The sequence below is a fragment of the Heterocephalus glaber genome, unplaced genomic scaffold (genome assembly GCF_053883595.1).
Source record: "Heterocephalus glaber isolate CG9 unplaced genomic scaffold, H.glaber_assembly_v1.0 deba00001509, whole genome shotgun sequence".
Taxonomy (NCBI): domain Eukaryota; kingdom Metazoa; phylum Chordata; class Mammalia; order Rodentia; family Bathyergidae; genus Heterocephalus; species Heterocephalus glaber.
Window position 1 is genome coordinate 9,052,870 of NW_028258325.1, and position 11,409 is coordinate 9,064,278.

At 37.1% G+C, this 11,409-nt stretch overlaps 1 protein-coding gene across 1 annotated transcript in view; it reads left to right on the plus strand.

Moving 5' to 3' along the window:
* The window catches only part of LOC110349690 (uncharacterized), a 339,954-nt gene that overhangs the window by 125,671 nt on the left and 202,874 nt on the right, over window positions 1–11,409 (plus strand). The window lies entirely within an intron of this gene.

The window sequence follows — 11,409 nt, forward strand, 5'->3', positions numbered from 1 at the left end:
TTGTAAATCTTTTATAAATAATTTTTTTGTTTTAAATCTGTTCTAACTAAGTAATTTTCAAGTGTAATTTAGCTTCCTATAAACTTTCAGGGAGAGAAAGTGCTGACAGCATTTGTGAGTTGGCTCTAGTCAATGATTGCACTTCTGTTGTAAGTTACCAGGTGGGCATCAGGTTGTTCAGTGCTTCATAAGCTTGGGTAATGTGATCCCAGTCCTGAGGGCTGACACTTCAGTGGGATTGATGGTATAATGGTGGACTATGAATGCAGCAGGGTGATGCCCCTGGATGGACTTCTCTGAGAAACTGGTCATGTGCATGTGTTACTTCTTAGCTTAGATGGAAACTTCCTTGCATCCCAACCCTATGCACAATTTCCTGGGTTTAAGATGGTCTTACATACAGATAAACCCATTGCAATTGGGATTAACATCAAACAAATATCAAATATCATAATTTGAAGATTAATTTAATACATTTAGCTCACAAAGCATCCTAGCTCAGCAATACAGTGCATTGTGGAGCAGCAACTGTTTACCATAATGATCACACTGTGAACTGGCAGATGCAGCTTGCTGCTGCTGCCCAACATCACAAGAAAGGATCATAGTGTATGTCGGTAACCTGTTAGTAGAATAAAATTCTAAGTATAGTTTCTACTGAGTGGATATTGCTTTTGTACCACTTTATGGCAAAAATTGTAAGTTGAACCATTGTAAGTCAGGGATCCTCTGTGTAAATCAAAATAATGCTCACTACACAGTATTTATCTTACCTGGGGATCAGACATATTAACTACCTTTCTATAACATTCTGAGATTATGTTCCTTCTAAACATGAGTATGCTTTGCTGATAGTTTTTACTAGTTAGGTTAACACTCGTTGAAATGAAAAACAAATTCTAAATTTCATGGGAGACTTTTATATCTTCTGCAAAGTCTAAATCAGGTGTTCATAACTGAGGATGACTCTCTTCCATGTGGCATTTCAAGGACTGAGATCTTCCAACTTTCCTGCTGGAAACATAGCTTGTGTTCATTTGTCTTTTGGCCCTAATGAAAGGCAAAGCTTTCTGACTGATCTCTCTTCACTCATTCATCTCCCTCCCATTCTTTTCACTACTTTCAAAAGACTCAAGTCCTTCAGTGATTATTTGTTATCACCCAAAAACGTCCAAATATATTGGCAGGAAGATTGGCAACTTTTAAGTCTCTGGCTCATGTTTCATAATAACATTTTCGTTTTATATTCTATCAAATCCAAAGAGTGATTTGAGGTCATATTTGTTCTTGAATTTTTCTTTCTTGAGATCTTTTTATATGTTCAACTCCCCAACTTTTAGAAAGCTAAGATGCAAGAAACACGTTTTTAAAACCCATGGATTACGAATGTTTATTAATTCTTCACTATCACCCAACCACCAACATCATCTTCTATCCATCTAATCTATATCTATAACCCCGTATTTTTCTCATGTATCTTCTTTATTTGAGCGTGTGGGCATCATGACTTTGGAATGTTTCTTGCACTAATGTTAGTATACAAAACCTCTAAATTCTATGAAAATTACACGAAAAAAGTATCCAGGAAAAACCCATAACTTGTGGTTAAACCACCATACAATATGATCCCTATCTGTAAGATACAATCCACGGCAATTAAATGCATTTCTCATTAAAAATGTCAAATATTTATATATTCTTTCTCCCAGGTTCTTTACTAACACTACTAAAAGAGAATAGAGTGGAAGCAAGAGTCTCAGAGGGTGAGAAAGAACCTGGAGTAACTATAGGCCTCAGTGCACTCACAGCATTAAGCAATTTTCTGCCAAGAGGAAGTTCTGAGAGCTTCCTCTCCTGAGATCTTCCAACTCGACTGGGTAAGCAGACTTGTAGGATGGCCTGGAATTACCCCTGCTTCAGAATACTCTCAGGTCCTTGAAAACTCACCTCCACATAACTGTGGGTTGGACCCAGTAACTTGTTTATAAGAAAAGACACTGGCAAAAGCCGTGAGTTCCATCTTACCGGAACTCTTCTGCCTTATTGTACTGAGAACGCCAGCTCCCAGGTTGTGAGTTACATGACAAGAAGCTGAGGGTGGCTTTTGAATAACAGCCAGCAAGAAATTGAGATCTCAGCATCACAGGAGACTGACTCCTGTGAACAGGCATGTGCGTAAGCTTGGAAGCAGACTTTTTGTTGATCACTGAGAAGAATGAAGGCTGGTTCAGTTGCCAATTTGAGTGAAGCCTGTGAGAGACTTAGCCAAGCCACACCTGAGGACACGACCCACTTGTTTAAGTCCCTTCATTTTCAGATAATCTGTTCAATGTATATTTCAGTCCACTGACTACCAAAATAGGCACGCATGACTGTAAGCAACACACATGTAAAATTCTCCCTTTATGCTTACAAGTTTATGAACCGAGTATAAAGCAAACATTCATTCATTCATTTTGAATCCTTCTTCTTTGAATCCTGGTAGGGTTTTCTTTATCATGAGTCAGGTAAAGAGAAAACTTTTCCTGTTTGTCACCATCATCCCTAACTATTCAGCCTGTCATTACTCACTAGGATTTTGGAAATTGAGTGTTCCACAGTAAAGTCTCTCTGAACCTCTTTGACTTTGTATGATACTTGGCATATTTTTAGCACTGAATGAATATTTATGAAGAGAAAAAAGAAGAAAAGAAATAGAAGAGCATACAATTGAGTGACATCAAAGAAATCTAATAAACAGGAAGTGGTATAAATATTCAATCCCAATTATACGTCAGTTGGTGACATTTGTCTCTATGAAAGACCCAGTCAGTGGTGAACACAGATTGCATCTGCCCTGTCTGTTGCTGGTGGTGTCTGTGATTTCTCTCTCCTTTGTTTTCTCTTAACATTTATTTCAACTTTCTTTATTGTAAGGAATGTTTTATGTGTGTTAGATATGATATGACTTCGAATTCTTACAATAGCCCTGAAAACTATTCCTAATTAGTTAAAAGAGAAAATCTGGTAGAGATGGAGGTATTTTTCAAGATAATGTTATCATTTGGCATCTCAGCCTTCCCTCTGGAGTCTTCTTTAGTTTGAAACATCATTTCTGAGACAGGGATGTTCAATGTAGGAATGCTTCTAATGATGAGTCAGTGAGCTTCCTACCTGAGGGGTTTGGGGTAGAGTGTCAACTTGACTGGCTTTGGGGATGGACTGGTTACACTTATGGTATGTCTGGGTGGGTCATGGAGGTGTGGCATTGGTTACCATTTATAGTCTCTGGCCCCTTATTTTGCTGGCAATATTTCTATTCTCTTCTTCCCAATTGCTATGAACTGGGTATCTTTGCTCTGCCAGGCCCTTTCATCTTATTTCTGCCTTGGAGCCAAGGAACCATGGACTAAATCCCCATGAAATTGTCATCAAATTTAAAGCTCTCCTCGAAATTGTGAGTGCCTGGTATCGAATCCCATTGATAGGAAAGCTGGCTACCACACCACCACAATTCTCTGTGTAACTATTATCCTTCCTCTCCTGTTCCTTGAAATGAGCAAGAAGCAAGAGTGGAGATGGATCTGAAAGATGGCAGCTTAGGGGAGTGCAGTAGTTAGTGTAGTGAGTGAAAATAAGAATAGTTCTTGATGATAAGGCGCTCAACTGAAGTTAGACAAGGAGACTAAGACACAAAGAGCACTACTTATTTATTTATTTATGGTTCCAGAAAGCAGATAAAAAAGAAATTACAGAAAGCTAGATTTGCATTCAAAACAAAGGTTTCAATAAATAATGCTACATAAAAACAGCCTTATATGGCTTTTGAGGAGGGTGGTCATTGCAAGTAGTCATTATAATATTTAGCAGTAGCTAAGGAATATTGTATGAAACAGGTAGATAGGATTTCTAGGTGTAGTCAGATAGGGGTCTGGGAAGTTAGGAGTCTTCCCCTGGAAAGACCCTCTGCCTTTCTGGGTCTGTGCCCTCACTCTGGGAGGAATGTACAAGTGGGGCAGGGCTGACTTAAAGCCAAAGACCTCCCAAGCAGAGAATGAAGAAGCCAGAAATTAAGAGAATGCCAAGCAGAGGTTTATTTATAGGATGATAAAAGTGAAGGCAAAGGTACCAAACAGGAAGCTGTATGGCAGGGAGAGCTCAAAGAAGTTTCTTAACAGGGGTCTTCACTCTGCCCATACTTATGTGGGTAAGCTTGTCTGGATTGAGGTAAGGGTTATGGGGGTCTTCACTGATTGGTATACTCTAGGCCAATGAGGGTCTTAGTCTTTGTTGCTGGGATGAGCTGTTGCTAGGGTGAGCCATTGCTAGAATGAGCTAAGGGTCATGGAGTCTAGGGACTTTCAGTAAATGCATGCAAGCAGATCCCTAAAAATAATTGTTTTACACCTGCAAAGGTTTTACAAAGGCCAATTTCCATTAAGCAGCTGGTCATTTCTATAACTGTTTGTCACCTCAGCCATGGCATGTGCCTTGTGTCCCTGTGTATTTCTCCTGCTAACTGTCCCTACATGGTGTTGGTGCAACATTCAATTAGATGTATTCTGAAGCTCACTTTTAGTTGCATTTCTCTGGATGTCTTTGCCTCTGTTGAGACCTTATCATCCTTCTACACATAAATAATACTCTTAGAGAAGCACCTACCAAGAGTGGACTTGGTCCACCTGACCTGTACTTTTTAAGTTTTCAGAGACGTGGAGAAGAACAGAGATGAGATTCATCTTTTTCCATGCTACACACACACACACACACACACACACACACACACACACACACAAAATCATGCATACCACCTCTTGTGTCTTATACAGTATTTACCTTCCGTGTATGCTCGTGATCTTACCTGTCTCCCAACCTGTGGTATCTTCTTCCATTTGGAAGATTTTTATTGTAAGGCTCCATGGGTGTTAATTTTATATGTAAACTTGACTGGGCCATTGGGTGCTCAGATAGTTGGTCAAACATTATTCTGGGTGGTTTTGAAAAGAGAATAACATTTGTATCAATAGGGTTGAATAAAGTAGATGGCTTCTAAAATAAGAGTGGACTCATCCTATACATTTCAAGCCTGAAAGGAACAAAATATCTAGTGTCTGAGCAACAGAGAATTCCTCTGTGGGTGGACCTTAGACTTCATCTGTACCATCAGCTCTTCTGGGTTTTCTCACCCACTACCCACCATTGCTCCACTAAAGCGTAAGGCCATATTGTAGACTGGAATTTGTCAGTCTTCATTCATAATCCAGTGAGCCAATTTTTATAATAATTTCTCTTTCTATGCACACACACACATTGTATTGGTTCTGTTTCTCTGGAAACAGAATATACCCTCATATGGCTTTCTTTGGTAGATAAGTGGTTAGTTCTCAAACTTGTGGTGAGCTAACCTTCTCTACTGAAGATAATTGCACTTTGATACTCTCTAAAGCCCTTAAGACCAGGGTCTATAGCTCATTCTTCTCTTGAGTCAGTAGTAGGAGCAAGATCTTTAGATTTTGATAGACTTAGGTCTGAATCCTGCCTACCTCATTGCTATGTATATGACTTTTCTAGCCTTTTGGATCCCCTCTAACCCTCTCTAAAACTTGTTTCAAAAAGAATTCTGGACATTGTGAACTATATTAGTTCGCTGTGTTTTTCTGTTAGAATATTGTGATATTTGTTTTCTTTTCTCCCTGTCATCTTCTTGAAGGGCTGTGAATACTTAGAAATATGTGGAAAGCTGCCAGTTCTTTGGAAGAAAGAAGTCTCTTAAATGAATTCCAATGACATCTTCATGGACACATCATAGCACTTGCTTGCTTGATATGACTTCTTGTTTTCATTCTGACTGACCCAATTTCTTGAGATTATTTTGAATAAGAAGTAAAAGTCAGATCTTGTCTTCTAGCCTACTTTATGCTCCATGGTAAATACATTTAGTTTTGTGGACAATAATTTTTGAAAAGATTATCAAGGAAGAGAAAATCTCATTAATTGAAGATTCTCTTTGGACACCTAAAAAATAAAACCAAGTAACTAAGGGGCAGGCAGTAGTATTGATATTTGGAGAACAAAAACCAGATATTATAATTTTCTTCTAATGATATTTGTTCCTTGGGGCCATAAATAAGGCTGCTACTGGTAATAGATATATTGTCTCTCTTTATAAAATTTCTCTTGTATAAAAAGAAAGTTTATGTTTTCTATCAAGAAGTTTAGTCTTTGAACCACTCTCTTCAAATTCATGTAACCATTTTAACTTGAAGAGTTAGTTGAACTTAAGTGAAAAAACACCACTCCCAGTTCCTTGAAACATTACTTTTTTAAATCACAAAAATAGCCTGAGGGGATGGTAAATGCAAGAAGGCAGAGAACAAGATGTAGAATTACTGTTTGAAATATTTAAATTGAACAATCCCATAAAGATTATTACAGAAGAAAAAGACAAGTATGATCATGTTTAGAATCTGTGGGGGATTTTTTTCCCTTTCACCTATGTCATTTCCATACCCAAACCTATGGATGTTCAAATCCCTTATAAAATATGGTGTAGAATTTGGATATAACCTATGCACATCCTTCAGTACACTTTAAAAAAATCTCTAGTACTGTATAATGCCTAACACAATGTAGATGTTATGTAAATTTGTTTTACTGTATTGTTTACCGATAAGAGAAAAAATGTACATAGCACAGACATGAAATAAAAAGAGTATTTTCCATCCCCCTTTGGGTGAGTATGAGGATGTGGAATCCTCAGGTATGGAGGGATGACTGCTCTTCCCTTTCTACTGGTTCCTTACCAAAACCTGACAAGAAATGCCAAGCTTCCAGATCTTAATAGAGTAAGAATAAGAAAGCATACTTATGATCAATATATAATTCCTTTTACTCCAAGCCACTTTTGTTTCAGGAAATGACATTTTTGTCCACATAGGAGCTCAAACCCAAAACCTAGGAGGCTGGCTCTATTTTACTTTTTACTTCATTGTCCACAGGAATGTTCCAAATCACCACTGGCCAGGCAGTCTGATTCCTCCTCCTGGGAAACATTCAAGTAGAATTGGTGGCTCTCTAGCAATGAACACATGTATTCTGGAGAGAACTGAATGAGAACAAACGTCTCATTTAGCCTTCATGGCTTATTTGTCATGGTCATATGTTTTCCAACTTGTTATACTTTTTAATGAAATCTTGACCAATATTGGCAATCATCAATATTGCAGGCCACATTTGGATTCCTGGGTGGAATCATTGTTGGAGACAACTCCTTTGACTTCAAGGCAAACTTGACATTTAAAATTGAAAAAGTAGCTGTGATGATGAGAATGAGCCTCTTCATCTTTACAATGAAACAAAGAATCTTAATTTTGTCACCAGCATTTTGCGGTAATGAATCATGTGTTTGGAGTTCAACACAAATCTCCTAAAGCTCATGTAAAGAGAGCATTAAACCTCATGCATTGAAGTCCCTTTGATTTCTTTCAATTATGTCATCATAATGTTCATTGTAATGGCTGACACCCATTTGTCCCCTCTCCACAAAACGTAAAAATTCATTTCAAGCAATAAAATTCAATTTGTCTTGAAAGCAATTCTGTAAAAAAAAAAAAATCTGTGCAGCATTTTAATCTCCTTTTATAAAGTTATGTTGAACCTGGTCAGCTTTATCTGCCATTGTTATAGTGATATAAGAGGATAAATGGGAAATGAATGCTTCTGGTATGGCAATTATTAATGATAATAGAAAGTAATTAAAAGCCCAAAGTAAAACCTAGAGGAAATTTGCTCCAATCTAGAGCAAATCAAAGTGATTTTTTTGGTTTACCTCACCATGATAGATGGTGTTATTACTTCACAATGACTCATTTCTTTTCTGCTCTTGCTCTGAATCTTTAGACCTGGTCATTCTATTGGCCATTTGCAACAAAACTGGGTTTGGAGATAGCAGTAGTTTCCATGACATTTGCATTCTTCTTTTATTTTCTCCTAGCAATTCCATCTCATTAAAATCAATATGGAAGTTCCTTTCTTTGCTTACTGTATACAGGCATTTGGAGCACAAGGTTGATGAGAACCTGTAAGTTAATTGCAAAACTCCCTTTAATTTCCAAGAAAATGTTCCCCCTGTGGGAACTGTACTTGTAGAGCCAAGATTGAAGAGGAGGGGAGGATAAATTTCCTAACCTAGTTACTGGGAATGGTGATAAGGACATTTCTCAATGCTCAGGTTCCTGGACCTGTGTATTCTTCTTGTTGGAGATATGACACTTCATACTGTTGATTTAAAGCACACAAGGAGTCTTATCATGGTATCATCTTTATCTTGGCACATTAGCTCATCTTTAGGAAGCTATCCCATCCTTCCATTGGGTTAATAGCTTCTATGACAGGAGAGTGGATCATGTGTCCACTCCTGCACTCTGTTTGAGTGGTTCAAAGAGAAATCACGTATCATTTCATCAGGTAGTGTACTTTGTGAGGGTCCAAATAATCATGGTGGTCTTATGTCAGATGTTGAATTTTCTGCCATGATATCTGATCTCTCCCTAGCACATGGTTCAAGTTGAACAGTAGCCGACAATCACCCCTCTCTTCTCTGGGTCCTTTGCAATCACAAATAGCACCTCCCTTCCAAGGACAGCATGTGGGCTATGAAACGAGGTGTTTGGGTATGAATGTTGGCAAGGACAAATAATGTGTTCTGCTTTTTGATGGAAGTGGAAGAAGCATTTGCTGCTGTTTCTCCTGACAGTCTCTAGGGCCACCAGTCATCAGGGACACCAGGAATGAGAGGTGAGGCATTATTGAGACACAGAGATTGCAGTGATTGAAGGATGCTACTAAAGACCAAACACACTACCAGGGAATAGGGTAGGCCTTGTGTATTTTGTGTTATAAATCTTTAACCTTATATATTTTATTGTCTGATATGGTTTTATTCCACCTCCTCCTCCACCTTTAAACATTTTTCCTCCTCTTCTTTTACTTATTTTGCAATAAACCTATTTTTGGCAGCAATAAGCTTACAAAGCAGAAATCCATGTTTGATGAAAACATAGGCATTAGGTTTTCATTTTTGTAGAAATCTGATAATGATTATTGAACTTGCTTAAAATATTTGTTGACATTGAAGCACTCACCATGAAGGCCATAGCAGAATCATTGGCTGCAGACTGTGCCAGAACATGACAAATTAATATTTTCACTTGCAGAGGCTATGAAATGTGACCTTTTATTTAGATAAACTAAGTTTTGTTCTAAATTTATTTTCCTAATTTTTAATTTTAATTTTTGTGCATATACAAAAGAGGGGAAAATACATAATGTTAGTGTTGTTTCCATTAGTAGAAAATATGTTTGCAAACAGTTAAATGGTATTATCCAATTATTCAAATAAAACAAATAAATAAACAATCATTCCAATAATTATTTGACTGTCTTTTATTATTTGGTAAATTCAATTAAGAGAAAGCTTTGGGAGTTTCATTCCCTCAAAGATGACATCTGACTTTGTTATAAATATAGTACCGTTATAAAACAATTAAAATCAAAATATTGAAGAAAAATTATGCTTGTGGTGATAATTTAAATACAAATATTGGTCAAATATAGCATTGTGATCCATGTAACGATCATGGTGAATTAATAAATCTATGGATTAACTATAATTAAAATCATCTTTGATCATATAAACTCATAATTGCATCTAGACAAAAAAAATTAAAAGAAGTTAAAATAGAAGCAATAGTTTTTAAAAGTTATGAAAGGATTATATGTAACATTCAGAACTAACTACAGTTTTGATTTTTGGACAAAATTGAAGATAAATGCAAAAGACTTCAGCATTGCAGTGATTTCTTGCTCCTTGCTGTACATCATCAACTAACTTTTAGAAATGTTTAAAATTTTGAGATCTTTCTCAAGTCAACCTGTCTTAAGTTAATTTTGTTATTCCTTAGTTCCATTTCAGTTGTTCATCTTACAGGGTCATTACTCATATAAGAGTTTCTAAGGTTTACCGTTATTGTTATTATTATTATTATTATTATTATTGTCATTATTACTTGATAAAAATTGTCCTCTAAGGTAAACAAGATACTTGGATCCTATCTTATTTCTATCTTACCCATTGATTTTAGTATGTTACTTCTCTAAAAATGCAAACATTATATGATACAGCAACAACTTCATAATGGCGTGCTGCAAAATAGACAAATTTGATGTTGTTAGTGACACGAGGAAAAGGTTTATTTTGAATGTAAGCCCAAAATGAATAATCTAGCTCATTGGTTTGTATTGTGAGTGATTGTTTGGGTTTCAAATCAAAACTCTGAGAAAATGGGAGAGTTGCTGAAGATGTACAAGGAAGCAGGGAGACTTTTACACTAAGGTCAGAGCCCAGAATGTCCTTTGAGTATGACAACACTCTTAGGGTACAATTATACTGGGCCAGGGTGGGAAGAGTCATGAATTGAGGTCACAGTGGCCCCAAATGTGGCCTTTTTCCAGAAAAGCAAGGCTCCAAAGAGATTGACCCAAGGTTTGCCCCTTAGATGGCTTGCTTTCTGTAGTAATTAAAAACAGCAACAACAAAACAACTCTACCAAAGAAATGTGAATACAGTAATGCCTCTGTTCATGAATGCTTCTGTTCACAAACAATTTGATTCTCAAACAGAGGAATTTGGCAAAATTTTGCTTCCATTCTAGAACTCAACAACGGGTGACAAACACAAACACGGCCATCTTGCCCAGAATCGTGGAATAAATTAAGTTCATGAACCAGGGCACCACTGGTAATTTTAGGAAAGGATGTGTGGAAGGGGGGAGCATGCACTGGGTTTGCCATCTGACTAGTGACTAGGTGTCATTCACTAACTGAGTGCCTTAGAAGTAAAGCCAGACATGGTTACTCTTCCATGTGGCAGAAAGAATGCAGACTTTAGTGCTGAGAGGCACAAGTGGCCCATTTGAATGTGGTCTGCAATTTACCAGTATCTCTATTTATTGTTTACTATTAATAATTTTTCAACATGCACACATGTGGACATTTTACCATTCACACTTGTGTATGTTGCTTTAGTCATTTCACATTTAGTAAATATCTGTGAAATATTTCTATATCAGCCAAAAGACATTTACCCCCTCTAATAGTACTGAACTACAGTGTTGGAATACTTTCCTTGTCCTGAATAAATAGACATTAAAATAGTTTCCAGCTTATTGCTGAAGCATACATTTTAGTTGGAACAATTAGTCTCATGTTTATTTGCACATGGAAGGTAAGTTCCTAGAAATGAAATTATTAGGCGAACAGAAATATGTTTTATCTTGGGAGCGCATGCCACAATTAGCCTCCAAGTGCTGGCAGGGATGTGGATTCCTTAGACATCATACCCTGATGTTTGGATTGTAAATTAGTGTGGAG